This window comes from Pan paniscus, chromosome 2 (assembly GCF_029289425.2).
Source record: "Pan paniscus chromosome 2, NHGRI_mPanPan1-v2.0_pri, whole genome shotgun sequence".
Classification (NCBI taxonomy): domain Eukaryota; kingdom Metazoa; phylum Chordata; class Mammalia; order Primates; family Hominidae; genus Pan; species Pan paniscus.
This window is the reverse complement of record NC_085926.1, coordinates 144167260-144195127: the sequence shown is the minus strand read 5'-3', so window position 1 is coordinate 144195127 and position 27868 is coordinate 144167260. Positions and strand designations below refer to the sequence as shown.

The window sequence follows — 27868 nt, the reverse complement described above, 5'->3', positions numbered from 1 at the left end:
TTTCTAGTTTTATTCCATGGTGATCAGAGAAGATGCTTGATATTATTTCATGTTTTTAAACGTTTTAAGACTTGCTTTGTGACCTAGTATATCATCTATCCTTGAAAATGATCCATGTGCTGAGGAAAATAATGTGTATTCTACAGGTCTTGGATGAAATGTTCCATAAATATCTATTAGATTCATTTGGTCTATAGTGCAGATCAAGTCTGATGTTTCTTTGTTGATTTTTTGTCTGGAAGATCTGTTCAATGTTAAATGTAAAATGTCTTCAGCTATTATTTTTTGGGGGCCTATCTTTCTCTTTAGCTCTAAAAATATTTCCTTTATATATCTGGGTGTTCCCATGTTGAGTGCATATATATTTAAAATTGTTATATCCTCTTACTGAATTGACCCCTTTGTCATTATATAGTGATGTTCTTTGTATCTTCTTAAATTTTTTGTCTTGAAATCTATTTTGTCTGATATATGTATAGTGACTCCTGCTTTCTTTTGGTTTCCATTGACATGGAATATCTTTTTCCATCCCTTTATTTTCAGTCTATGTGTGTCTTTATAGGTGAAGTGCTTTTCCTGTAGGCAACAGATAAATAGGTCTTGTTTTTTCCATGCATTTAGCCAGTCTGTATCTTTTGTTTAAAGAGTTTAGTCCATTTACATTGCAGTTATTCTTGATAAGAAGTACTCCTGCCATTTTGTTATTTGTTTTCTGGTTGTTGTGTGGTCTTCTCTTCCTTCTGTCTTTCCTTCGTGTCTTCCTTTAGTGAAGGTAATTTTCTCTGGTAACATGATTTAGTTTCTTCCTCTTTATTTTTCCTGTATCCATTGTATGTTTTTTGGCTTTAGGTTACCATGAGACTTGCAAATACTCTCTTATAACCCATTATTTTAATCTGATAACAACTTAATATTATTTGCATAAACAAACAAGTAAAAAGAAAACTAATAAAAACTCTATGCCTTAACTTTATTCCCCAACTTTTTAACTTTTCATTATTTATATTCATATCTTATTGTACTGACTATGTCTTGAAAAATGGTTGTAGCTGTTTATTACTATTTGTTCATGGTTTAGTCCTTCTACTTAGGATAAAAGTAGTTTATACACCACAGTTACAGTGTTATAATATGCTGTATTTTTCTGTGTACTTACTATCACTAATGAGTTTTGTAACTTCAGGTGATTATTTATTGCTCATTAATATTCTTTTCTTTCTGTTTGAAATATTCCCTTTAGCATTTCTTGTAGGACAGGTCTGGCATTGATGAAATCCCTCAGCTTTTTGTCTGGGAAAGTTTTTATTTCTCCTTCATGTTTGAAGGATGTTTTCACTGGATAAACTATTCTGGGGTAAAAGTTATTTTATTTTAGTACTTTAAATATGTCATGCCACTCTCTCCTGGCCTGTAAGGTTCCCACTGAAAAGTCTGTTGTCAGACATATTGGAGCACCATCATTTGTTATTTTTTTCTTCACTCTTGCTGTTTTTAGAACCCTTTCTTTATCCTTTACCTTTGGGAGTTTGATTATTAAATGCCTTGAGGTAGTCTTCTTCGAGTTTATTCTGCTTGGTGTTCTATAACCTTGTACTTGGATATTGATATCTTTCTCCATGTTTGGGAAGCTCTCTGTTATTATCACTTTAAAGCAACTTTCCACCCCTGTCTCTTTCTCTACTTCCTCTTTTAATCCAATAACTCTTAGATTTGCCCTTTTGAAGCTATTTTTTAGAAGCTGCAGGCAAACTTCATTGGTTTTCATTATTTTTTCTTTTGTCTCTGACTGTGTGTTTTCAGATAGCCTGTCTTCAAGCTCACTATTTTTTCTGCTTGATCCATTCTGCTAATAAAGGAATCTGAAGCATTTTTCAGTATGCCAGTTGTATTTTTCAGATCTAGAATTTATGATTGATTCTATTTCATTGTTTCAATCTCTTTGTTAAATTTATGTGATGGAATTCTGAATTCCTTCTCTATGTAATATTGAATTTCTTTGAGTTTCCTCAACACAGCTATTTTGAAATCTCTGTCTAAAAGGTGTCATATCTCTGTTTGTCCAAAATTGGTCCCTGGCAGCTTATTGAGTTCATTTGGTGAGGTCATGCTTTCCTGGGTGATGCTGATGCTAGTAGATGTTCTTCGGTGTCTGAGCATTGATGTTAGGTATTTACTGTAGCCTGCTCTATATGGGCTTATTTGTAGCCATCTTTCTTGGGAAGGCTTTCCAGATATTTAAAAGAACTTGGGTGTTACGATGTAAGCTTTATCTTTAGGGAACACCACAAGCCCAGTAAAGTTGTGGTTCTTGCTGACTTGTGGAAGTACCACCCTGATGGTCTAGGAGATCCAGAAGAATTCCCTGGAAAATCAGGTAGAGACTCTTGTTCTCTTCTATTACTTTCTCCCAAACATATAGAGTCTCTACCTCTGTTCTGAGCCACCTAAGGCTGGGGATGGAGCGACACAAGCACTCCTGTGACCACCACTACTATGACTGTGCTGGGTCAGACTTGATGCCAGCACAGTGCTGGGCCTCACCCAAGGTCTGCTAAACTACTCTCTGACTAGGGCTCCACAATCCACAGGTGGGAATGTCAGTCAGGCCTGTGTTCTTCCCTTCAGGGCTGTGAGGTCCCCCAGGCTCTGGTTAGATTCAGAAGTGCTGGCCAGGAGTCAGGGACTATAGTCAAAATCCATATATGTAAGTCTACCTGGTGTTCTATTGTATTGCAGCCAAGCTGGCACTGAAACCACAAGACGCAGTCCTTCACACACTTCCCTTCCTTTTCCAAAGGCAGAAGAGACTTACCCCATAGCCACTGTGCTAACCCAGGCCCAGGACTACTGCCAGCCTACCACTAATGTTCTTTTAAGCCCCAAAGACTCTTAAGTCAGCTTGTCTTAAATGCTGCCTGGCCTGGGACTCATTCTTCAGGACAGTGGACTCCTCTCTGGCCCATGGCTGGCCAGAAATGCCATCCAAGGGTCAAGTCCTGGAATTGGGGACCCCAAGTGCCCACTTGGCACTCTACCCCTCTGTGGCTGTGCTGGCACCTAAGGTGGAAAAAAAACCCCAAAAAACCTTTACTTTTTTTTTCTGCTTTTCTCAAGCAGAAGGAGTTTTTCCTCATAGCCACCACAGCTAGTAATGTGTGAGTCTCACCTGAAGCCAGCAAGTCTCAGAGGCTCACCCAAGGCCCTCGATGTAATACCTGGGCACAGCTACTGGTTATTCAGCATCCAAGGACCCTTCAGTTAGTAGGTGATTAATGCTGCCAGGACTGGGTCCTTTCCTTCATTGCAGTGGGTTCCCTTCTGGCCAGAGTGTGTCTACAAATGTTGTCTAGGAGCTAGGGCCTGGAATCCGGGCTCATGACTCTGACTGGTACCCTATCCTGCTGTGGCTGGGCTGGTATCCTAGATGCAAGACAAAGCCCTCCCCACTCTCTCCTCTGTTCTCCTCAAGCAGAAGGAAGGGGACTGTTTTGGAGCCATGAGCTGTGCAGCCTGGGGTCAGGGGAGGGGTGATGCCAGCACTCCCTTGGCTGCCCAAGCTGGTTAGTCACATGTCCCCTCAATGCAGTCTCTCTGGGCCTAGTTCAGCACTGGGACTCACCTAAGAGTTGCAGTCCTTATGGCCTAGACTACCTTTCAAGTTTACTTGGAGGCACAGAGTGCTATAGTCCTTGGTGGTGAGGTCTGTGAGCACTCAAGTTCAGACCATTGTGACTGGTAATTCCCATCTGACTAGGGCTGGTTTAAATGCTCCCTCCATGGGCCAGCATCAGCTGAGTTTAGTCTGGTTTTCCTTTCTGCTCTAACAAGACAACACTGAGTTCAATGCCTCACATTGCCATGTTCTCCCTCACCTAGAGCACAGAGATGCTCTCTGCACCACACCACTGCTGCCATGGGTAGGGGAAGAGGGTAGCACTGGAGATTTGGGGCTTTTTTCCTATCTCTTCAGTGCCTCTTTCAGCTATATGAAGTTAAAAACAGATACTCTGAATGCTCACCTGACTTTTGGTTCTTATGAAGGTGTTGTTAACTTGGTGTCCTTGCAGCGGGGATGATCTGTGGAGTTTTCTATTTTGCCATGTTGTTCTGCCTCTCCTGAGGCATATTTCTATATCATTGAATATTTAAGCTTTTAGTAGAAAAAGTTGGGAAAAAAATTAGAGGAATTGATTCATGGAACATGTTTTGTTTTAAAGTTATGTCCCATATAAACAGAGTCTAAAACATTAATATTTTACAAACAGTATTGGTATGCAGGTGAGATCTCTATTGTATAAGAGTTATTCATTTTCCTCAGGAGTTAAAAATATTAAATGAATTATTCACAAGAATGTAGAATGTGTTTGGGTAATGAAGGCTCCACCCTTATGAATGGATTAATGCCATTCTGAAAGGACTTGATTCTCCCAGCCTTTAGAAATGGAAGAAACAAATTTCTGATTATTATAAATTACCTTGTCTCAGGTATTTTATTATAGCAGTACAAATGGCCTGAGACAGGGGCAGAACCCAAGAAGGGTGTGTCCTAGATTTCATATCAGTTCAAGGTTAAGAATGTAGTGAGAATCGATGATGACTTCCATATATACATTCCTTGGAAAGCTGAACAAAATGAGTGAAAACTCTATACCATCATTCTCGTCGAACTGAGGTCCAGCAAAAAAAAAAAAAAAAAAAAAAAAAAAAAAAAAAAAAAGAATGTAGTGAGAGTATGGCCAATCTGGAGTAAGGTCTCAGTTACAGCTAAATCTATGCAAGCCCTGCTCCTACAGACCCTGCAACTGAGGCATCAACCACACCCTGCTGGTGTTATTATGGAAAATCTTTGAGAACTGAGGCCAAGAGTATTTAGAGCTGTAGCCAAATATGAACTAATTGTTTCTCCTTGGGAGGAGTTTGTTCCATGGATTAAGGGAGAAACAGCAAAGAAGGAATTTGCGATACGTCAAGTTTTTTGACCTGCATACTCAAAAGAGTTTGTAAGCTTCTTGTTTCTCCTGCTGCTGACTCAAGTCAGAACCAGTGTAGTTAATAAATCATGTCATGCATGTTCATTCTAGCCTGTTCCACCAAGTGGGAAAAAGGAGACCTGGGAAAAGATGGAAGTTTATTTCCTGGTAACTGTGATTAGAGCAGCCATAGCAGCCTTTAATTAGATTGCTTTCCTTGTCCTTTCTGTTTACCAGGAGCTTCAGTCACCTATAGGTTAGGTGGAAGGGGAACAGAAGGTCTTAGTTAATGCAGATCATTAAAGAGAAAAAAATAACTTGATTCTGATTTGGATAAATTGTGTTCATTGGGTCAATTTCCAATTTGAGGCTCAATAGTAAGTATATATACCCCGAAGATCTCATGTCTCAAGCAGCTCTGGCTGATTTCCTGCTTGTTTTTTAATTCACTATTATGTATACAATATCACCCTCTGCTTTCTTGAGAAAATAATGTCAGGCTCCCACAGAGAAACTCCTCATGTGGGTAGGAGCCAAATTGGAATAAAGTACCCCCCATGCTAAATCTCCCATCTGTGTGCTTGTATATCTTTGAGAGCTTTGTTTTAGGACTCATATTAATTAGTGAACTGAACCAGTTAACTCAGGCTCATGACTTATCTGCCACCTGAGACTATGAAAGTAAGAAAAATGCACAGGGCAGTGTAAGACATCAGGAAGTGATGGGGGAAGGCAGAGGAACTGACAGTGATGCCCAGTCTAATGTCTCTCAAAAACAATCAGACAAACAAACTACTTTGCTGGCCAAATCCTAAATTGTAGTTTGGCGTGATTAGACACAAAAGTCTCCATTTGCAGCCATATACAAATAGTGTTGTCTTCCCTATGTACTATTTTTTAGAGGCAAACATCTTCTTAATACAAATTAAGAACTTAAAACAATTTATTATAAGCAGAAGTATTTCATCGTGATCAAATTGGGAACTATGAAAACACTCAATTAGAGTTACATTCCAGCTCTGCCAATTATTAGCTCTGTACGTCATCTTTCTCTTACCAGGTCCATGTTTTGGGCAAGTTGTTTAAACTCCCTATACCGAGTTTTTCCATCTGTAAAATGGAAAAACTACTTACCTATATAAATTGTGAGAATTAAAAATTTATTATGTGTAAGGTGCTTAGAATTACACCTGGCATATAGAGAGCAAGCACTACAAATGTATTATTATTATATTACTTTTTCTTTTTAAATGAAAGTCTATTGTTAACTTGATATTTGAGATTTATATCAGACCTATATGATTCAATTTTTCAGAAGCTATTCAATTGCATTGCCTTTTAAAAAAATACTTAAAACATAATTCTATTTCAATTTTGAATTAACAGAAATAGAACAAACATATTCATTACAACTAACCCTTAAGCTAAGGATCTCCCACCGCAGTGATTGTCAAACTTAATTGTACATCAGAATCACCTGGAGCATTGTTCAACTACAAATTGCTGGGCCCATCCTCAGAGTTTCTCATGCAATATGCTGAGGGTAGAGCCCAAAATATTGTATTTCTAAGTATTTCAAATATAATATTAATGCTGCTGCTCTGAGGACCACTCTTGAAAACCATTGTCTTAGTAAATGAAATCTACTGTTTGTTGGGGAAATAATTTTGGAAATTTAAACAGTAAATTTATTCTGTGTATGCATGTCCATATATAAAGTGATTATTTAAAAGATGTGTAAAATTAATAATATGTAATTTGCTATATAGTTACAAGGTAAGATTTACCTTTACGTAAATAAAAATTATGTAAATACAAATATGTAGGAGGTTTAATATCCATGTAACACTTTTAATTACATGTTGAGTGATTTTAAAGCAACCAACAGAAAAATGATTCAACAAGCAGTTACAAATTGTCTTGAAACAGATGAAAAATAGTGAAACAGAAATAGAATTTAGTTAAAGGAAACAAATCAAAATGATAGATCTGAAAAATAACGTAAGATAAATTTTTAAAGCTTGCTAGATTGGCTCAGTCGTAGAATGCAGATGGCAGAGAATAGAATCGTTAAGTTCCAATCTGAATACTGATTTACAGATAGGAAGCAGTTATTCCAATCTGAATAAGAGAGAGAAAATAGACTGAAAAAAACAAATGAATAGAGCCTCAAGGACCTGTAGAATAATAAACCATCCAACATTTATGTCATTAGAGAGGAGAAAGAGAGGTAGGTTGAAAAAGCATTAAAAAATAATGATGTTTAAAACTTTCCAAATCTGGCAAAATATATAAGCCCACAGATTCAAAACACTGACATGTGTCTACATGGAAAATCCCAAGAAATCTACAGACCAAATAAACAAAACTTCTAAAACTAGTAAATGAGGTTAGCCAGGCCACATGACACATATCAAGGCATGAAAATCAATAGCATTTCTACTAACAATGAGAATGTAGAAAACAAATTTTAAAGTGCCGTAACATTTATAATCACTCCAAAGAAAATTAAATACTTAGGTATTCATTAAAAAGTCTTAATTTTAGGTAGAATTGTTTCTCTCATTCACTTAAACATGCACAGAATCTGTACGCTGAAAATTATAAAATTCTGGTTAGAGGAATGAAGGAATAAAGGAATGAAGGAAGATAGAAATATGATAATAATTCTTTCCAAACTGATTTCTAAGTTTAATGTAATTCCTGTAAAATCCTCAAAATTGTTTTCTGTAGACCTAGAGCTTATCAGAAAATTTACTTATCATAGAATTATCATAAAATTTATTCTAGGGGCACAGGCCCTAGAATAATTTTAAAAAATGAAAAAAAAAATTAAGAGAGATCTCAGTATACCCAACAGTAACATCTAAAAGTTACAATAATGAGCACTGTGTGATATTGATAGAGGCATAGACATAGAGGTCAATGGGAAAGAGTAGAAAAATAGACCTGCACAAACTTGTTCAACTGATTTTTGACAAAGGTACAAAAGCAATTTGATGAAGGAAAAATTGACTTTTCAACAAACGGTGTGGAAGTAATCAGACATCCAAGGCAAAATTATACATGGCTTAACCTCACACTTTACACAAAAAAGTTATATGCAAACACGTCAGATATATAAGTGTAAAACATAAAATTATAACAATTTTAGAAAAAAATAGGAGAAAATCTTCATGATCTAGGATTAAGCAAAGACTTTGTAAACTTGATAACAAAATCACAATACATAAAAGGAAAAATAATTTGACCTCAACAAAATTTAAAACTTTTTTTTACTCTGCAAAAGGTCCTCTGATGTGAATGAAAAGATAAGCTACAGATTAGGAGAAAATAATTGCCAATTGCATGTAAAAAGTACCCAGAATACAGAGATTATGGTCAAAATTCAATACCCAAACAAAGAACAACTGTGCATCTAGACTTCTTTATCAAGTGAAAATATGCTTAAACATTGAAGGTAATATAAAGATAATTTGAGGTAAATTAAAATAAAGAATTTGCCACCACCGTACCTGGACTACAAGTAATGCTAAAGAAAGCTTTTCAGGCTGAAGCAAAATTAGACCAACTGCAAACTTGTATGCCTATGAAGAAATAAAGACTTTTTTTCTATCTTAATTCCTTTTAATTTTTAAGGCAAAAATTATAGTACAATTATAAACAACAGGGTTTATAACATGTAAAGATGTGATATACATAAAAACTATAACACAATGATTGTACGTAGAGTAAATGGACCCATATATTTCAGTCTTTCTACTTTTATAATAACTGGTATAATACTACCTCTAATATGCTGTAAAACATTAAGGATTTATACTATAATCCAGAAAAAAAACCCACTAAAAATTATGTAAGCAGTACTGTAGAACAAATGGACTCAATAAATATTTACGTAACATTTCTTCCAAAGGCTGCAGTATACAGATTCTTCTCCTCAGCATATGGATTATTCTCAAGGATAGACTACATGTTACATCACAAAACAGATCTTAAAACATTCAAAAAATTGAAATAATATCAAGCATCTTCTCTGAACACAATGCAATAAAACTAGAAATCGAAGAATACTGGAAACTATACAAACACGGGAAGATTAAATATGCTCCTGAATGACCAGTGGGTCAATGAATAAATTAAAAAGAAAACTGAAAAATTTCTTCAAACAAATAATAATGGAAACATACTATTCCAAACCTATGGGATACAGCAAAAGTAGTACCAAGAGGGAAATTTATAGCTATAAGTGACGACATAAAAAAGAAGAAAAACTTGATAAATAATGATACATGTTAAAGAACTAGAAAAGCAAGAGCAAACTGATCATAAAATTAGTAGAAGAAAATAAATAATAAAGATTAGAGCAGAAATAAATGAATTTGAAATAAATAAAACAATACAAAATATCAGTGAAACAAAAAAATTGTTTTTTTGAAAATATCAACAAAATTCACAAACCTTTTATAAGACTAATGAAGAAAATAAGGGAGAAGACCAAAATAAATAAAATAAGAGATGAAAAGGGAGACATTACATTTGATACTGCAGAAATACAAAGGATAATTGGTGGCTATTAAGAGCGACTATATGCCAATAAATTGGAAAATGTGCAAGATATGGATACATTTCTAGACACATGCAACACACCAAGATTGAACCATGAAGAAATCCAAAACCTGAACAAACCAATAACAATTAATGAGATTAAAGCCATTAAATTAAAAAGTCTCTCAATAAAGAAAAGCCTGAGACCCAACTGGTTCACTGCTGAATTCTACCAAACATTTAAAGACGAACTAATACCAATCCTACCCAAACTATTTTTTAAAAAAGAGGATAAAAAAATACTTCCAAATTCATTTACAAGGCCATTGTTACCTTAATATTAAAACCAGACAGACATACCAAAAAAAGAAAACTATAGGCTAATATATCTGATGAATATTAATACAAAAGTTCTCAATAAAATACTAGCAAACCACATTGAACAATCCATTATAAAGATCGTTCATCATGACCAAGTGGGATTTATCCCAGTGATGTAAGAATGGTTCAACAAAAAAAAAATCAATCAACATGATACATCATATCAGTAGAATGAAGGAAAAAAGCCATATGATAATTTAAGTAGATGCTGAAAAGCATTTGATAAAATTCAACATCCCTTCATCATAAAAACCCTCAAAAAACTAGGTATAGAAGTGACATACCTCAACATAAAAAAAAAAAAAAAAACTGTATGACAGACCCACAGCTAGTATCATACTGACTGGGGGAAAACTGAAAACATTTCCTCTAAGCTCTTAGAAGATCTGAACGTTATTAATGAACCTAAGCTAATAGATATTTATAGAACACCACACCCAAGAACTATAGAATACATGTTATTTTCAGTTACAAACGGTATGTTCACTAAGATAAACCACATACTAGGCATTAAAACAAGTTTTCATAAATTTAAAAGAATTTGAATCAAGAGGGAGGTTCCAAGATGGCCAAATAGGTACAGCTCCAGTCTGCAGCTCCCAGCATGAGCAACACAGAAGACGGGTGATTTCTGCATTGCCAACTGAGGTACTGGGTTCATCTCACCAGGACTTGTCAGACAGTGGGTGCAGCCCACAGAGCAGGGCAGGGCATGACCTCACCCAGAAAGTGCAAGGGGTCAGGGAATTGCCTTTCCTAGTAAAGGGAAGCCATGACAGATGGTACCTGGAAAATCGGGACACTCCCACCCTAATACTGCATTTTTCCAACAGCCTTAGAAAATGGCACACCAGGAGATTATATCCCACGCATGGTTCAGAGGGTCCCATGCCCACGGAGCCTCACTCACTGCTAGCACAGCAGTCTGAGATGGAACTGCAAGGCGGCAGGAGGCTGGGGGAGGGGCGGCAGCGAGGCTGGGGGAGGGGCGTCAGCCATTGCTGAGACTTGAGTAGGTAAACAAAGCAGCCAGGAAGCTCCAACTGGGTGGAACCCAGTGCAGCTCAAGGAGGCCTGCCTGCCTCTGTAGATGCCACCTCTGAGTCAGGGCATAGCTGAACAAAATGCAGCAGAAACTTCTGCAAACTTAAACATCCCTGTCTGACAGCTCGGAAGAGAGTAGTGGTTCTCCTAGCACAGAGTTTGAGATCTGAGAACGGACAGACTGCCTCCTCAAATGGGTCCCTGACCCCCGAATAGCCTAATTGGGAGACACCTCCCAGTAGGGACTGACTGACACGTCATACCGCCGGGTGCCCCTCTGAGAAGAAACTTCCAGAGGAAGGATCAGGCAGCAACATCTGCCGTTTTGCAATATATGCTGTTCTGCAGCCTCTGCTGGTGATACCTAGGCAAACAGCCTCTGGAGTGGACCTCCAGCAAACTCCGACAGACCTGCAGCTGAGGGTCCTGACTGTTAGAAGGAAAACTAACAAACAGAAAGGACATCCACACCAAAACCCCATCTGTACGTCACCATTATCAAAGACCAAAGGTAGATAAAACCACAAAGATGGGGAGAAAGCAGAGCAGAAAAGCTGAAAATTCTAAAAATCGGAACACCTCTTCACCTCCAAAGGAACGCAGCTCCTCGCCAGCAATGGAACAAAGCTGGATGGAGAATGACTTTCACAAGTTGGGAGAAGAAGGCTTCAGATGATCAGTAATAACAAACTTCTCCGAGCTAAAGGAGGCTGTTCGAACCCATCGGAAAGAAACTAAATCCTTGAAAAAAGATTAGACGAATGGCTAACTAGAATAAACAGCATAGAGAAGTCCTTAAATGACCTGATGGGCTGAAAACCATGGCACAAGAACTATGTGACTCATGCACAAGCTTCAGTAGCCAATTTGATCAAGTGGAAGAAAAGGTATCAGTGATTGAAGATCAAATGAATGAAATGAAGCAAGAAGAGAAGTTTAGAGAAAAAAAGAGTAAAAAGAAATGAACAATGCCTCCAAGAAATATGGGACTATGTGAAAAGACCAAATCTACATCTAATTGGTGTACCTGAAAGTGACGGGGAGAATGGAACCAAGTTGAAAAACACTCTGCAGGATATTATCCAGGAGAACTTCCCCAACTTAGCAAGGCAGGCCAGCATTCAAATTCAGGAAATACAGAGAATTCCACAAAGATACTCCTCGAGAAGAGCAACTCCAAGACACATAGCTGTCAGATTCACCAAAGTTGAAATGAAGGAACAAAAGTTAAGGGCAGCCAGAGAGAAAGGTCAGGTTACCCACAAAGGGAAGCCCATCAGACTAACAGCAGATCTCTCGGCAGAAATTCTACAAGCCAGAAGAGAGTGGGGGCCAATATTCAACATTCTTAAAGAAAAGAATTTTCAACCCAGTAGTTCATATCCAGCCAAATTAAGCTTCATAAGTGAAGGAGAAATAAAATCCTTTACAGACAAGAAAATGCTGAGAGATTTTGTCACCACCAGGCCTGCCTTACAAGAGCTCCTGAAGGAGGCACTAAACATGGAAAGGAACATCTGGTACCTGCCACTGCAAAAACATGCCAAATTGTAAAGACCATCAATGCTAGGAAGAAACTGCATCAACTAACGAGCAAAATAACCAGCTAACATCATAATGACAGGATCAAATTCACACATAACAATATTAACCCTAAATGTAAATTGGCTAAATGCTCCAATGAAAAGACACAGACTGGCAAATTTGATAGAGAGTCAAGACCCATCAGTGTGCTGTATTCAGGAAACCCATCTCATGTGCAGGGACACACATAGGCTCAAAATAAAGGGATGGAGGAAGGTCTACCAAGCAAATGGAAAGCAAAACAAAGCATGGGTTGGAATCCTACTCTCTGATAAAACAGACTTTAAACAAACAAAGATCAAAAGAGACAAAGAAGGCCATTATTAATGGTAAAGGGATCAATTCAACAAGAAGAGCTAACTATCCTAAATATATATGAACCCAATACAGGAGCACCCAGATGCATAGAGCAAGTCCTTGGAGACCTACAAAGAGACTTAGACTCCCACACAATAATAGTGGGAGACTTTAACACCTCACTGTCAACATTAGACAGATCAACGAGACAGAAAGTTAACAAGGATACCCAGGAATTGAACTCAGCTCTGCACCAAGCAGACCTAATAGACATCTACAGGACGCTCCACCCCAAATCAACAGAATACACATTCTTCTCAGCACCACACCGCGCTTATTCCAAAATTGACCACATAGTTGGAAGTAAAGCACTCCTCAGCAAATGTAAAAGAACAGAAATTATAACAAACTGTCTCTCAGACCACAGTGCAATCAAACTAGAACTCAGGATTAAGAAACACTCAAAACTGCTCAACTACATGGAAACTGAACAACCTGCTCCTGAATGACTACTGGGTACATAACGAAATGAAGGCAGAAATAAAGATGTTCTTTCAAACCAATGAGATCAAAGACACAACATACCAGAATCTCTGGGACACATTCAAAGCAGTGTGTAGAGGGAAATTTATAGCACTAAATGCCCACCAGAGAAAGCAGAAAAGATCTAAAATTGATACCCTAACATCACAATTAAAAGAACTAGAGAAGCAAGAGCAAACACATTCAAAAGCTAGCAGAAGGCAAGAAATCATAAGATCAGAGCAGAACTGAGGGAGATAGAGACACAAAAAAACCCTTCAAAAAATCAATGAATCCAGGAGCTGGTTTTTTGAAAAGATCAACAAAATTGATAGACTGCTAGCAAGACTAATGAAGAAGAAAAGAGAGAAGAATCAAATAGACACAATAAAAAATGATAAAGGGGATATCACGACTGATCCCACAGAAATAAAAACTACCATCAGAGAATACTGTAAACACCTCTGCGCAAATAAACTAGAAAATCTAGAAGAAATAGATTAATTCCTGGACACATACACCCTCCTAAGACTAAACCAGGAAGAAGTTGAATCCCTGAATAGAACGATAATAGGTTATGAAATTGAGGCAATAAGTAATAGCCTACCAACCAAAAAAAGTCCAGGACCAGATGGATTCACAGCCAAAGTCTACCACAGGTACAAAGAGGAGCTGGTACCATTCCTTCTGAAACTATTCCAGTCAGTAGAGAAAGAGGGAATACTCTCTAACTCATTTTATGAGGCCAACATCATCCTGATTCCAAAGCCTGGCAGAGACACAACAAAAAAAGAGAATTTTAGACCAATATCCCTGATGAACATCGATGCAAAAATCCTCAATAAAATACTGGCAAACCGAATCCAGCAGCACATCAAAAAGCTTATCCACCATGATCAAGTCAGCTTCATCCCTGGGATGCAAGGCTGGTTCAACATATGCAAATCAATAAACATAATCCATCATATAAACAAAACCAAAGACAAAAACCACATGATTATCTCAATAGATGCAGAAAAGGCCTTCGACAAAATTCAATAGCCCTTCATGCTAAGAACTCTCAATAAACTAGATATTGATGGGACGTATCTCAAAATAATAAGAGCTATTTATGGCAAACCCACAGCCAATATCATACTGAATGGGCAAAAACTAGAAGCATTCCCTTTGAAAACTGGCACAAGACAGGGATGTCCTCTCTCACCACTCCTATTCAACATAGTGTTGGAAGTTTTGGCCAGGGCAATCCAGCAAGAGAAAGAAATAAAGAGTATTAAATTAGGAAAAGAGGAAGTCAAATTGTCCGTGTTTGCATATGACATGATTGTTTGTTTAGAAAACCCCATCGTCTCAGCCCAAAATCTCCTTAAGCTGATAAGCAACTTCAGCAAAGTCTCAGGATACAAAATCAATGTGCAAAAATCATAAGCATTCTTATACACCAATAACAGACAAACAGAGAGCCAAATCATGGGTGAACTCCCATTCACAATCGCTTCAAAGAGAATAAAATACCTAGGAATTCAACTCACAAGGGATGTGAAGGACCTCTTCAAGGAGAACTACAAACCACTGCTCAACGAAATAAAAGAGGACACAAACAAATGGAAGAACATTCAATGCTCGTGGATAGGAAGAATCAATATCATGAAAATGGCCATACTGCCCAAGGTAATTTATAGATTCAATGCCATCCCCATCAAGCTACCAATGACTTTCTTCACAGAATTGGAAAAAACTACTTTAAAGTTCATATGGAACCAAAAAAGAGCCTGCATTGCCAAGACAATCCTAAGCCAAAAGAACAAAGCTGGAGGCATCACGCTATCTGTCTTCAAACTATACTACAAGGCTACAGTAACCAAAACAGCATGGTACTGGTACCAAAACAGACATATAGACCAATGGATCAGAATGGAGCCCTCGGAAATAATACCACACATCTACAACCATCTGCTCTTTGAGAAACCTGACAAAAACAAGAAATGGGGAAAGGATTCCCTATTTAATAAATGGTGCTGGGAAAACTGGCTAGCCATATGTAGAAAGCTGAAACAGGATCCCTTCCTTACACCTTACACAAAAATTAATTAAAGATGCATTAAAGACATAAATGTTAGACCTAAAACCATAAAAACCCTAGAAGAAAACCTAGGCATTACCATTCAGGACATAGGCATGGGCAAGGACTTCATGACCAAAACACCAAAAGCAATGGCAACAAAAGCCAAAATTGACAAATGGGATCTAATTAAACTAAAGAGCTTCTGCACAACAAAAGAAACTACCATCAAAGTGAACAGGCAACCTACAGAATGGGAGAAAATTTTTACAATCTACTCATCTGACACAGGGCTAATATCCAGAATCTACAAATAACTCAAACAAATTTACCAGAAAAAATCAAACAACACCATCAAAAAATGGGTAAAGGATATGAACAGACACTTCTCAAAAGAAGACATTTATGCAGCCAACAGACATATGAAAAAATGCTCATAATTACTGGCCATCAGAGAAATGCAAATCAAAACCACAATGAGATACCATCTCACACCAGTTAGGAAGGCGATCATTAAAAAGTCAGGAAACAATAGGTGCTGGAGAGGATGTGGAGAAATAGGAACGCTTTTACACTGTTGGTGGGACTGTAAACTAGTTCAACCATTGTGGAAGACAGTGTGGCGATTCCTCAAGGATCTAGAACTAGAAATACCATTTGACCCAGCCATCCCATTACTGAGTATATACCCAAAGGATTATAAAAAAATCATGCTGCTATAAAGACACATGCACACGTATGTTTATTGCAGCACTATTCACAATAGCAAAGACTTGGAACCAACCCAAATGTCCATCAACGATAGACTGGATTAAGAAAATGTGGCACATATACACCATGGAATACTATGCAGCCATAAAAAATGATGAGTTCCTGTCCTTTGTAGGGACATGGATGAAGCTAGAAATCATCATTCTGGGCAAACTATTGCAAGGACGGAAAACCAAACACATGTTCTCACTCACTGGTGGGAACTGAACAATTAGAACACTTGGACACAGGAAGGGGAACATCACACACCGGGGCCTGTCATGGGTTGGGGTGGGGGGATGGAGGAGGGATAGCATTTAGAGATATACCTAATGTAAATGACGAGTTAATGGGTGCAGCACACCAACATGGCACATGTATACCTATGTACATATGTAACAAACCTGCACGTTGTACACATGTACCCTAAAACGTAAAGTATAAAAAAAAATAAAGAATTTGAATCATACAGAGTATGCTGCGTAATTACTATGGAATTAAGTTATAAATTAGTGATAATAAAATATTTTTAAATATTTGGAAATTAAACAACACATTTAATAATCTATGGACAAAATAAGATATCAAAAGAGAATTTGCAAAGAATAATAATGAAAGTACACAACATATCACAATTTGTGGCTGCATCTGAAGTAGTTCTAAAAGGAAAATTTCTTCCTTAAACCAAAGAAGAATAATGTTCTAAAATGAATCATTAGGGTTGCATCTAATAAATCATTAAAAAATCGAAATAAACCAAATGTATATATAAGAAAGAAAATAAATATAAGCAAAAAACTCAATGAAATATAAACCTCTATACAAAACATCAATAAAATTAATAAGCCTAGCTAGACTTACCAAGAAGAAAAATGGAGAAAAAATAAATTATAGTTATTAGGAATTGAATAAATAAGATAAAATAAATAAATTTACTGAAAGCACAATATGCAACTTGCCAAAAATCGATGCAAGATAAAACAGAAAACTAAATGGTCCTGTATCTAACACACTATTCAGTTTGCTGTCAAAATCCTATCCATATGGAAATCTCCAGGCCAAGTTTATTAACTAACAAATGAAATAAATAAATAGTACCGATATAACGAAAACTCTTTGACAAAATATAGAAGGAAGATGCACTTTATAATTGGTTTTACGATGCCGGTACAACTTTAATTTCAAAACCTAACAAAGATATTACTAAAAAAGGAAAATTATATAAACAAAGGAACAAAAAAGACTTTAACACAATACTAGCAATTTTACTATATATATAAGAAGAATACATCTCAATTAAAGGACTTATTCTAAGAATGCATGGCTGGTTTAACATTCACAAGCCAACCTATGTAAGTCACCATATTAACAAAATAAAAGACAGAAACAATGCAATCACTTAAAAAATTATGAAAATAACTTATAAAAATTTATTCACGATAACAATTCTCAGCAAACTAGGAATAGTAAGAAACTTTCTCAACCTGACAAAGGGTGTCTATGAAAAATCTGCTTAATGCAGAAACACTGAGAACTGTTCCTCTTAGATCTGAAAAAAAGCCAAGGATACCCACTTCTACCATTTATTTTGAATATTCTACTGAAGGTCCTTGCTAATTGCAGTAAGGGATTAAAAATATTTAGAAGACTAAAGTTATAAAAGAAATGAATAAAACTATGTCTATATATAGATGACATAATTTTTAACAGAAAATTGTAAGGAAAATACAATAAAGATACTGAAAATAATAAATAAGTTCACAGGATACAAGATTAAAATTTAAAACTCAATTGTATTTTCATATATTGACAGAGAAAAATTTAAAACTCAAATTAGAGAAATAATTTTACTTATAATGGCATTAAAAACATAAAATATTTTGAAATAAATTTGACACAAAGATATAAACGACATTCACATTGAAAACTATAATATATTGATGAAATGTTAAATAAAAAGGACCTAAATACATGAGGTTCATTTGATAAAGTTCATCAATTTGAAGACCTAATATTTTTAAGGCAAGAATCCACCCCAAATTGATCTATAGATACAATGCAATCCCAAACAGAATCCCAGCAGGTGATTTTGTAAAATTTGATTCTAAAATTTGTATGGAAATACAAAGGACCTAGAATATCTAAAGCAATTTTGAAAGACAAAAAAGAACAAATTTGGAAGACTTACATTATCTAACCCTAATATTTACTGTAAAGCTATAGTAATCAAGATAATGTGGTACTGGCATAGGTATTGATAAACAGATCAGCACAATAGAATAAAGTCCAGAAATATAAGCACACATTGATGGTAAATCAAGTTTTGAAAAAGATGCCAAAGGAATCCAATGGAAATAGAAAGTTTTTTCAATAACAGTTCGAGAACAACTGGATAGCTTTATGGGAATCATTAACTTCAAACACTATGTAATACTTTTAGCAAAATAAACATACAGACATAAACATTACAAACATACCTTTGTAATGAGGCTAAGCAAAAGTTCCCTAGACAGAATTAGAAAAGAGTAATCATAACAGAAAAAAGTCATAAATTGGACTTCACAAAATTAAAAATTTGTCACTGAAAGACAAAAAAATGAGTGGAAAAACTAGCAAGAAGTATTTGCAAACATATATCTGACAAACGACTTCTATCCTCAGTATACATATAAAAACTTATTATAACCAAACAGTTAAAAGACAAAATTAATTAAAAGTGAGCAAAATATTTTTACAGATATCTGACAAAGGAAGAGATACAAATAGCCAATAAAGTACACAAAAAACTGCTCAATGTCATTTGGTCAACACAAAAATTAAAGTTAGAAGAAGATACCCACATATGTCACCAGAATGGCTAAAATGAAAAACAATGACATCACTAAGCTTTGGGGAGAATGTAGACCAGTTCTAACTCTCCTACCTTGCTGAAGGGAGTATAATATGGTACAACCACATTGGAAAAACTCTGGCAATTTCTTATCAAACCAAACTTACATTAATTTTTGACATAGTAATTCAACTCCTAAGTATTCACTCAAAAGAAATGAAAACGCATATCCACAAAATCATTTGTAGAAGAATGTTTATAGCCATTTTACACTCAAGAGAAATGAAAACACATTTCCACAAAATAACTTGTAGAAGAATGTTTATAGCCATTTTATTCATAATGGCAAAGCCTACAAACAGTTCATTTTTCTATCAACAGGACAATGGATTTTTTAAAACTGCAGTATGTCATTCAATGGAACATTTCATAGCAGTACAAGTTCTCCAAAGAGTTCCACAGCCTTCATAAGGGTCATCATTCCCGGTGCAAAGGGCAGTGCAATTGAACCAGTTGACATCTGTTTCACATGCAAAGCTTGCAAGATAATTTTGAAAAATTGTCAATATTTCAAATAATATATAAACAGAGGAGTTTTCTTGTTTTGATTAGGTTCATTTAATTTAGATTCCATAGGTTTATAACCCACATGTCTCTTGAATCACTGTCCGAAGGTATTCCTTACTTCTAAGCAAGAGTCATCTTTGCTATTGTGCAGATGTTGGGAACACTAGTAAGGGAGTACTGCTTTCTTGGTTTTTATGCAAAAAAAAAAAAAAAAAAAAGAATGCTAAAATAAATGTGTTTACAACTGCACACACTTCCTGGTCGAATAGGTCCTGTTTACATATATTATCAGTGTGATAATGTATAGAGTGGTCTGGAATGTAATTTTGCCACCACATGAATAAATGTTGTAGATTATGACTTCGTGACTATGTATGTATCAGATTTACTTGACCATTCTAGATCCCCAGTGTTAGCCTAAGATGTTTGAAATCATCTGTGCAGACCTTCTTTAACTTCCTGTTAAGCCATCCACCAATACACTTATTTGAATTTACATTCATACTTTCTTTTTTTACTTGTCACAAAGAAAAAAGTGTCTTCCTTTCTTCCTGTCACAAAGACAACCAAACCACTGGTGCACTGGTTGCTTCCAGCCTCCCAAAGGACATTGCCTACTCAATTATCCCCTTGTTTTCCTTTATCTCTTATCTCCCTTTCCAGAGCAGAGTGTTACTCAAATGTGGCTTTGAGTCAGTGACATTAACATCATCTGGGAACTTCTACAATAGGGAAATTCATGGGTCCAACTCTAGACCTACTGGATCAGAAACTCTGGAAATGGGACATAGCAATCTGTGTTGGGAAAAAGCCTTATGGGGTGCTTGTATAAACTGGCCATAAAAATATGGAACAATAAGTTGTGTAAAGCCACAGGAGGCCTCTGAGTAGGAAAGCCTCCTTATTGCCATCATGTTCCCATGATCAGAACGTGACCTGCTCTTATCTATAAACACTGTGCTCAAGGGGAAAGATACTCCTTTGAAGCATTGGAATGTGGCCAGACATACCAGCTCCTAGTTAAGCCCACTCCCCACAGCTGCTCTCCAATAAGTTAAAGAATAACCAACACCAATCTGTGTAATTTAAATTGTCACTGAAGTGTGAGAAACACTATAATTTAACGCAGTGATTCTCAAACTTAGCTGCACATTGGACCAGCTTTAAAAAAAACAATTGGGACCTTTAAAAAACTATTGATGTTTTGTTGTAGGTGACAGATGTATGGAGGTTAACTATAATGTATTTCAACTTTTCCATATATTTGGGAAAAGTCAGTATATTGGTCTCATTAGTTATCATTTGCACGTTTATTTCATTAGTCAAGTTGAGCACAATCTTCAAAGTAAATTTGATCAAAGAGAACACAGGAGATTTTATTTTTCTTGAGATTTCCAATTTTTTCTTTTTTTCAAACTTTTCCCCACATTTTTAATATTGTCTCACTGAACTATAGCTATATTTGTTGGCATTATAATTTGCTTAGTTCTGTTTGTTATACAATGGTGGTTATTACATGTGAAATGCAGAGTTGGGAAGAGATATTTGTAATTGACTTTTGTTAGCCTGTGCAAACTGACTACAGCACACCCCTGTTCTGACCTCATAAAACAGGTTGGGAATCATGATTTTTCTTTGAAAGTATTGGTGTAAGATTGGTATTACTGTTTCCTCTTTAAATTTTCTTTAGCATTCACAGAGTTTTGATTGATGGATTTGAACACTGGTGCTATTATTGCTCTTGAAAATCGTATATCCTCAACTAAAAAAAAAAAAAAATCGTCTTTTTCTGTGAGGAGTGTGGCCCCAATCACATTGTCTTTCAAGAGACACTCTTATTTAAAATGTGACATATTCCAGAAAAAATAAAATCCAACTAAAAAAAAAAAAGAAAAAGAAAATGAAAAGGCAAAAAGAACCTCATGATTCTACTACCTGACAAGAACATTTGTAGTTGGCTAGATAATTAGCAGCAGTTTTGTCAAATGCTATTGAAGAAGGATTTATGCTAATAGTAGTTCACTTAATCTTCTACTAAAACATTAATTTAATCAGTGGCTTACTTTCTCTTTAGCTAAAGCATTAGCTAAATTGCATTGGGAAAATAAAGCTTAGAGGCAGAAACTAATTGGAAACATTGCTTTTAGGTAATGAAGGACTTACGCATCTATTTTGGAGATTCATTTAGTTTTAGTTTTAGGAAGCTTCACGTAACTCACCTGAAAAGCACATAATTTTAATGGAAATATATAAATGCCAAAGTCATTGAATACAGGCAGAGTTCTGTCATTCCATTTTGTTTAACTTCACCAAACACTTCATCAAAATTTTCCAAAATTTTGGTGGCCCAAGAAGATGATCAAGGCAATATTCCACTACTTAAAGAGGTTAGTAGAGGAGCAATACATATAAACCTCTACCAGGTGATGGGGGAATTAAAGAACTTCATATACGCCATTACAGAAATGAAATGAGAGAGCAATACAATCTTTACAGGTAGGATATAAATACATTCTTTTTCTATAACAAAGTCTATAGACATTGTTATTCTCACTCCCTCTCCCTCTCTCTCTTTTTCTCCCTGCCTTCTTCATTCTCTCTCTTCTTCCCTTCTTCTATCAATTCCCACTTGTCTCTCATTTTGAAGATAAATTCTGAGAAGGTTCAAAGTATCCTTTCAGGATTTTAGAAGTCACATTTGTTCCATGTCCTGTGGCTTGCTAGGAGGTGTGCTCAAGCCTAACAAAGAGCATTCTAGACAGCTACAGAAAGACCCAGTGGGGTATCTTCTTTTGGAGAACTCCAGAAGACATCACCATGGATGGAGAGCACTTCAGCAAGTGAGCATGCTGATCCCAGGGTTGTCCAGGAACAATTTTACTAGTTGCTTACTCTATATTTTTATCACACTGATTACAAACACAGAGACTATTTAAAGAATTGTCTGTATCTTTTCCAGAAATAGGACTGGCTACATAATTCAGTGAGCCCAGGGCAGACTAAAAATGCTGAGCCCCTTTTAAAAAAATATTAATATCTTCAAGATGAAGATGTAACACATTAAGCCACATGCAACTGCACAACTCCTAGGCCCACAAAGCCAGCCCTGTCCAGAAGGTAATGTCACTTTAAATATTGAAGCCAGCTAAATCTCTCCTATTCTGTCTAGTACTGGATACCATAGGCATTAGAATATAGCAAGTTCAGGTCAGAATCCTAGCTCTATCACATATCAACTATTGGATTTGGGACAAGTTATTTTGAGTTTCATTACTGAAATATAGTTATGCAAATTAAACTTTCATTCACATGCCAACATCACATATAAATTATACCTGTAAGTTCTATTCTTACGAATTTACAAATGTTATGTATTATAAAATAAGAATGTATAAAAATTTGTGGCTTCAAAATTTTGGTATTTGTTTTAGAGTAGTAATTACAGATGGCCGTTCATATCCACAGGTTCGTCATCTGTGGATTCAACCAACCATGGATTGAAAATAATCAGAAAAATTAAAATGGATGATTGAGTTTGTACTGAACATGTAGATTTTTTGTCATGATTCCCTAATCAATACAGTAATACAACTATTTATATGGCATTTAAATTGTATTAGGCATTATAAATAATCTAGAGATGATTTAAAGTACATGGGAGGATGTGCATAGGTTATATGCAAGTACAGCATGAATGTTGTTTTGTTGTAACGTTGAAGAGAAAAAAAATCAATTCTTGGCCTGGACCACGTCTGTGTTGAGTTTGCACGTTCTCTCCATGTCTGTGTGGATTTTCTCCAGGCATTCGAATTTCCTCTCACATTCCAAAGATGTGCATGTTAGTTTAACTGGCATATCAAAATGGTCACATTCTAAGTGAGTGTGGGTGTGTGTGCCTAATTGCTCCCAGCAATGGAATGGTGTCAGCCTTGGCCCTGGGCTGCTGGGATAGGCTCCAGCTACCCGGGATCCTGAACTGGAATAGCTGGATAAACATTTATCTGATTTGTTTTTTTGAGCCTTTCTTAAAGGTATATATAGCTCACATTTATTTCACTATTGAATATCAGAAGTGTTTTGGTCTTTAATTAGAAGTTTGGTGATGTTTTTGTGACAAGAAATATGCCATAAGAACTTAATTCTTATTTATGTCAATTAGCCTATGATTAAATAGATTTTGTTATACATTGTTTTACTTAAAGTTGCAGTTTCCAAGTACTTATCAATGATAATGAGAACTTATTGTGCTACAACTTTTTTATATGAGGAGCTTGAGCATCCATAGATTTTGGTAGGGATTCTGGAACCAATCACCCATGGATTCCAAGGGACAACTGTATACTAATTAAAACAGTCTTTTGGAGTTTTTTTTCTTGCCCTCTTGGCTATCAATTTTATCGCATTCTCAGTTGTGAGCTACTAATCAAAAGTTTGATTCATGATTAAAAATATTTTTAGATTTTTTAATATTTAAGTAAAAGTTATAAATTTAGGATCAAGAACATAATATAATGCATTATATATGTTGTATATTGTATTCTTCATTATAATCATTCAAAATTACTTTTTGATACTTATAGGTACATCCATTTAAATTACATCATGCTTAATAATTTTAAAGATTCATTTATTTATGTTTTGTCTTTTAGTCTTATACAGAAAAGCAGGAGTGCTAATTTTGGACTGTGAAGCTCTCTCTCTGGGTGGCTTGGCAACTTTTTTCATTGTCTTCCAGTGCTAGAGAACTGGCTTTTTAAAGTACATCATTAAGAAACTGGCCCCAAAACTGAAAGTGTCTATTTCCCTGAGCAAGATCATTGTTATGCTTATTCCATTAAAAAAAAACAAAAAAGGCAGCGAGGGGCAGAATATCTCTGCCAGAACCCAGCTCCATGGTCCAATCACAACTCTCTAGCATATTACAAAAACAAGAGACCCTCATTCCTGCTGACCCTCTGCCTGTGAGTTCTTACCTACATTACGTGATGCTTGCTGCTGTGTGCTGCTCCCGGTCTTTGGAAGAGAAATCTTAGTAAGTCATTGTGGAATAACTGAGGCAAAATTGTAGCTTTAAAAAAAAAACTGTGGCAAGAACAGTTAATGAGATCTACCTTCTAAACAAACGTGTAAGTTTTAATACAGTATTGTTAATTTTAAGCACAATTTTGTACAGCAGATCTAACATCCGTCTTACAAAATTGAAACGTTATGCCCATTGAATTGCCATTCCTATTATTATAAATAGGGAATAGCAACTCCCTATTTCCCCCTCCATCTAGCCCCTGGCAACCATTCTAATCTCTGCTACTATGAGTTGACTATTTTAGTTACCTTATATAAGTGGAATCAGGTCATTGAGCTTCTGTCGCTGTCTTATTTCGCTTAGCAAAATGTCCTCAGGAATTCTTAATCTTATTTACCAGAGAGAAACATAAAGATGGGTGAAGTGAAATTACCAAGGTCACAAATCTAGTGATCAGCATTAATTGTCATTTGACTTTCCTATTCCAAGATAAATCATCAGTGATGCAGGCTTCTTGAGGGTGGAGGGGAAGCTAACATATTACTTACAGAGCCTCTCACAAGCACTTTTTATGTATTGACATATTTAATTCCAAAACAAACCTCTAGGACAGGTACCAATATTACCCCTTTTTTACTGTGGAAGAAACTGAGGCAAAAGGAAGTTTGATAACTTCCTGGAAGTCATCTCCCCTTTAGTGAGTTGTAAAGCTCAAGTTCAAATCCAGATATCCTGGGGCCAGAGTCCATTTTCTTACTCTCTAGCTGTATTGAAAGTCACATATTGGCTCAGGAACCCTTTCCTACTGCTAGGAATGCTGTCCAAACATAGCCATTCTGGGTAAAATAACCAGTTCTTTCCCTGAGGCAGGGAAAGGGAAGAATCTCTCCACTGGGAGTCAGGTTGTTGTGCAGGGCATCCGCAGGTAAGCAGAGCCAAGGTTGTGACCCAAGTCACTGGTTGGGGTAGGATAAGGCCAAAGGCAACAGAAATGCAGGGAGATGATGGGATAAATCAATAATCTTAAATCCATCAGATGACAGTTGATGACATATTTTTTCATGTCACCCATTAGGGATTCAAAATCATCAAAATCACCAACACACTTTTTGTGCAGGACTGCTCTATGTATTGCAGGAGGCCTAATATCTCTGTACATTGTCCTTTCAATGCTAATCAAAGTGGCACCTACAAATGCTCCCTCACACACATTCTCCCATTTCCAATATGAATTCTATGACTTGGTTTGTCCTATGCTGAGAATCACCATGTGAAGCCCTGGGGGGTGATCTAGAATCAGGAGTCCCAGGCAAATTATCTGTACCCCACTGCGATGTACCTTGTATCTTAATTTGCTTGGCTTTGCAGTAATTCCCAATTCCTGAGGACATGCCCTAAATTTCTCCCAAACGAGACCTCTACTTTTCCTTCATCTTCAAGAGAGAGTCTGAGTTCATCCATGTGTCTATAGCTTCATCAAGACTGAGTCCAAAGAAACAAAAATTGGAAGCAAAATGTTTGAATGACTTCCTGATGGGAAAACAATCATCTGACTAGAGTGGCAATATCCATGGGTAGATTCTCAGAGAACAAGTAAGGCAGAAGAACTTCCAGAGGTGACCAAAATGAAAGCTCTGGTGAACAATTCTAAGTCAAAGTCCTTAAAAGACCGTCATTAATTAGAGACAAGAGACAAATGCCAAGTCTCCAGGGCAGAAGCAAGTGTTAAACAAAAAATAAAGGATCAAAAGTCAGGGAACTGATGGAGATGGAACTTAAGAATTAGCAGGCCAGGAACATAAGAGTTGGAATGGTCTGGGATGACAGCCAGACTATTGTGTGTCTCGGGCCAGTTATTATTACTCAATGGTAAAGCTTGCACAATTCTGTGAATATAACAAAAACCACTGTATTTACAGTGTGAAAAGGTGAACTTTACACTATATAAATTATGTATCAATAAAGCTGTTATTTTTTACAAGTATATGGTTAGTTGAGATAAATGATAAATCAAGAAGACAGAATGTGGCAGTAATCTGTGAACCTAGTAGTCTCAAGACCTTTAAACTCAAAATCTTTGTGGATATATAGAACTGAGAGAAGCTGAAATACAAATCTCAGCCATGGCTATTAGCAGTCAAAAGTTGTGAGATTAAGATATCATAGATTTGAGAAAGTGACAGAGGGATTAAATTAGTTTTCTTGATCTGAACAGCATCCTCTGGTATGTGAATGTAAACTTATTTTCTATTCTGAGGTATTCGGAGTTACCAGGAATATAAAAGACATTTCCGAAGTATTATATCTTATGAACTTATTAATAGGATTCATATAAAATATTTTCTTTAAACCTTTTTTTTTTAGAGACAAGGTCTCAGTCTGTCTCTCAAGCCAGAATACAGTGGTGCAATCATAGCAATCATAGCTCACTAAAACCTCAAACTCCTGGGCTAAAGCAATCCTCCTGTCTTAGCATCCCAAGTAACTGGGACTACAGACATGCGTAACCTTGCCTGGCTAATTTTTAACTTTTTTTTATATATAGAGAGAGGGGGTCTCCCTACATTGCCTAGGCTGGTCTCAAACTCTTGGCCTCAGGTGACACTTCTGCCTGAGACACCCAAAGCGCTGAGATTATAGGCATGAGCCACCATGTCAGGCCTTTCTTTAAATCTTTATTGAAAAGTATTCTTGTTTTATAATTATTTTTATATGTGTATGTATTGTAGTTGACAACACATCTTTGTTTTCTTTTACCAATATGAAGCTCAGTCACATCTTGATTTATCCAAAGATTTAAATTAATCACTTAAGGCTTGGCTTACACCTAGCATAACAAAATAAATATTAAAATGTAAAATAAACATCTAATGGATATTATTGGACCATGTCTGGCTCATGGCTAATTTAGGGGTAGATGTAATAACATTTAACTTATTTGTTCCTATATCCAAAAACATTCTAATTTTGTTGAAAACCCCCTTAGTGCAAAGGATAGGAATGTATAAACTTGGTTAAATAAAACAATAGTTTTACCTCCCTCTTTGGATGTGTACAATAGTAATGGGAAAAAAATACTATACCAATTGCCATTGGAAGATTTAATTTAAGAAATATGTGTTTAGTGATTGTTAGCTTTCAGGATGTAATTAAAAATATTCTTGGATTTTAATATAATTAAAACAAGGTGAAAATTAGAAAAATGGAACAAACAATATGTCCTTGGTAACAATGTCTGTGCTACTTTTTATTTAATTAACACTCACTAAGTGAATCTTCCAGAATTCTAG

General features: G+C 36.1%; 1 non-coding gene across 1 annotated transcript; it reads left to right on the top strand.

Moving 5' to 3' along the window:
• The first annotated feature begins 4584 nt into the window (after positions 1-4584).
• LOC112439446 (small nucleolar RNA SNORD116) lies at positions 4585-4676 on the top strand. Its single transcript, XR_003027723.3, has one exon. It is a non-coding gene; the product is annotated as a small nucleolar RNA SNORD116 (small nucleolar RNA).
• Positions 4677-27868: the final 23192 nt, after the last annotated feature.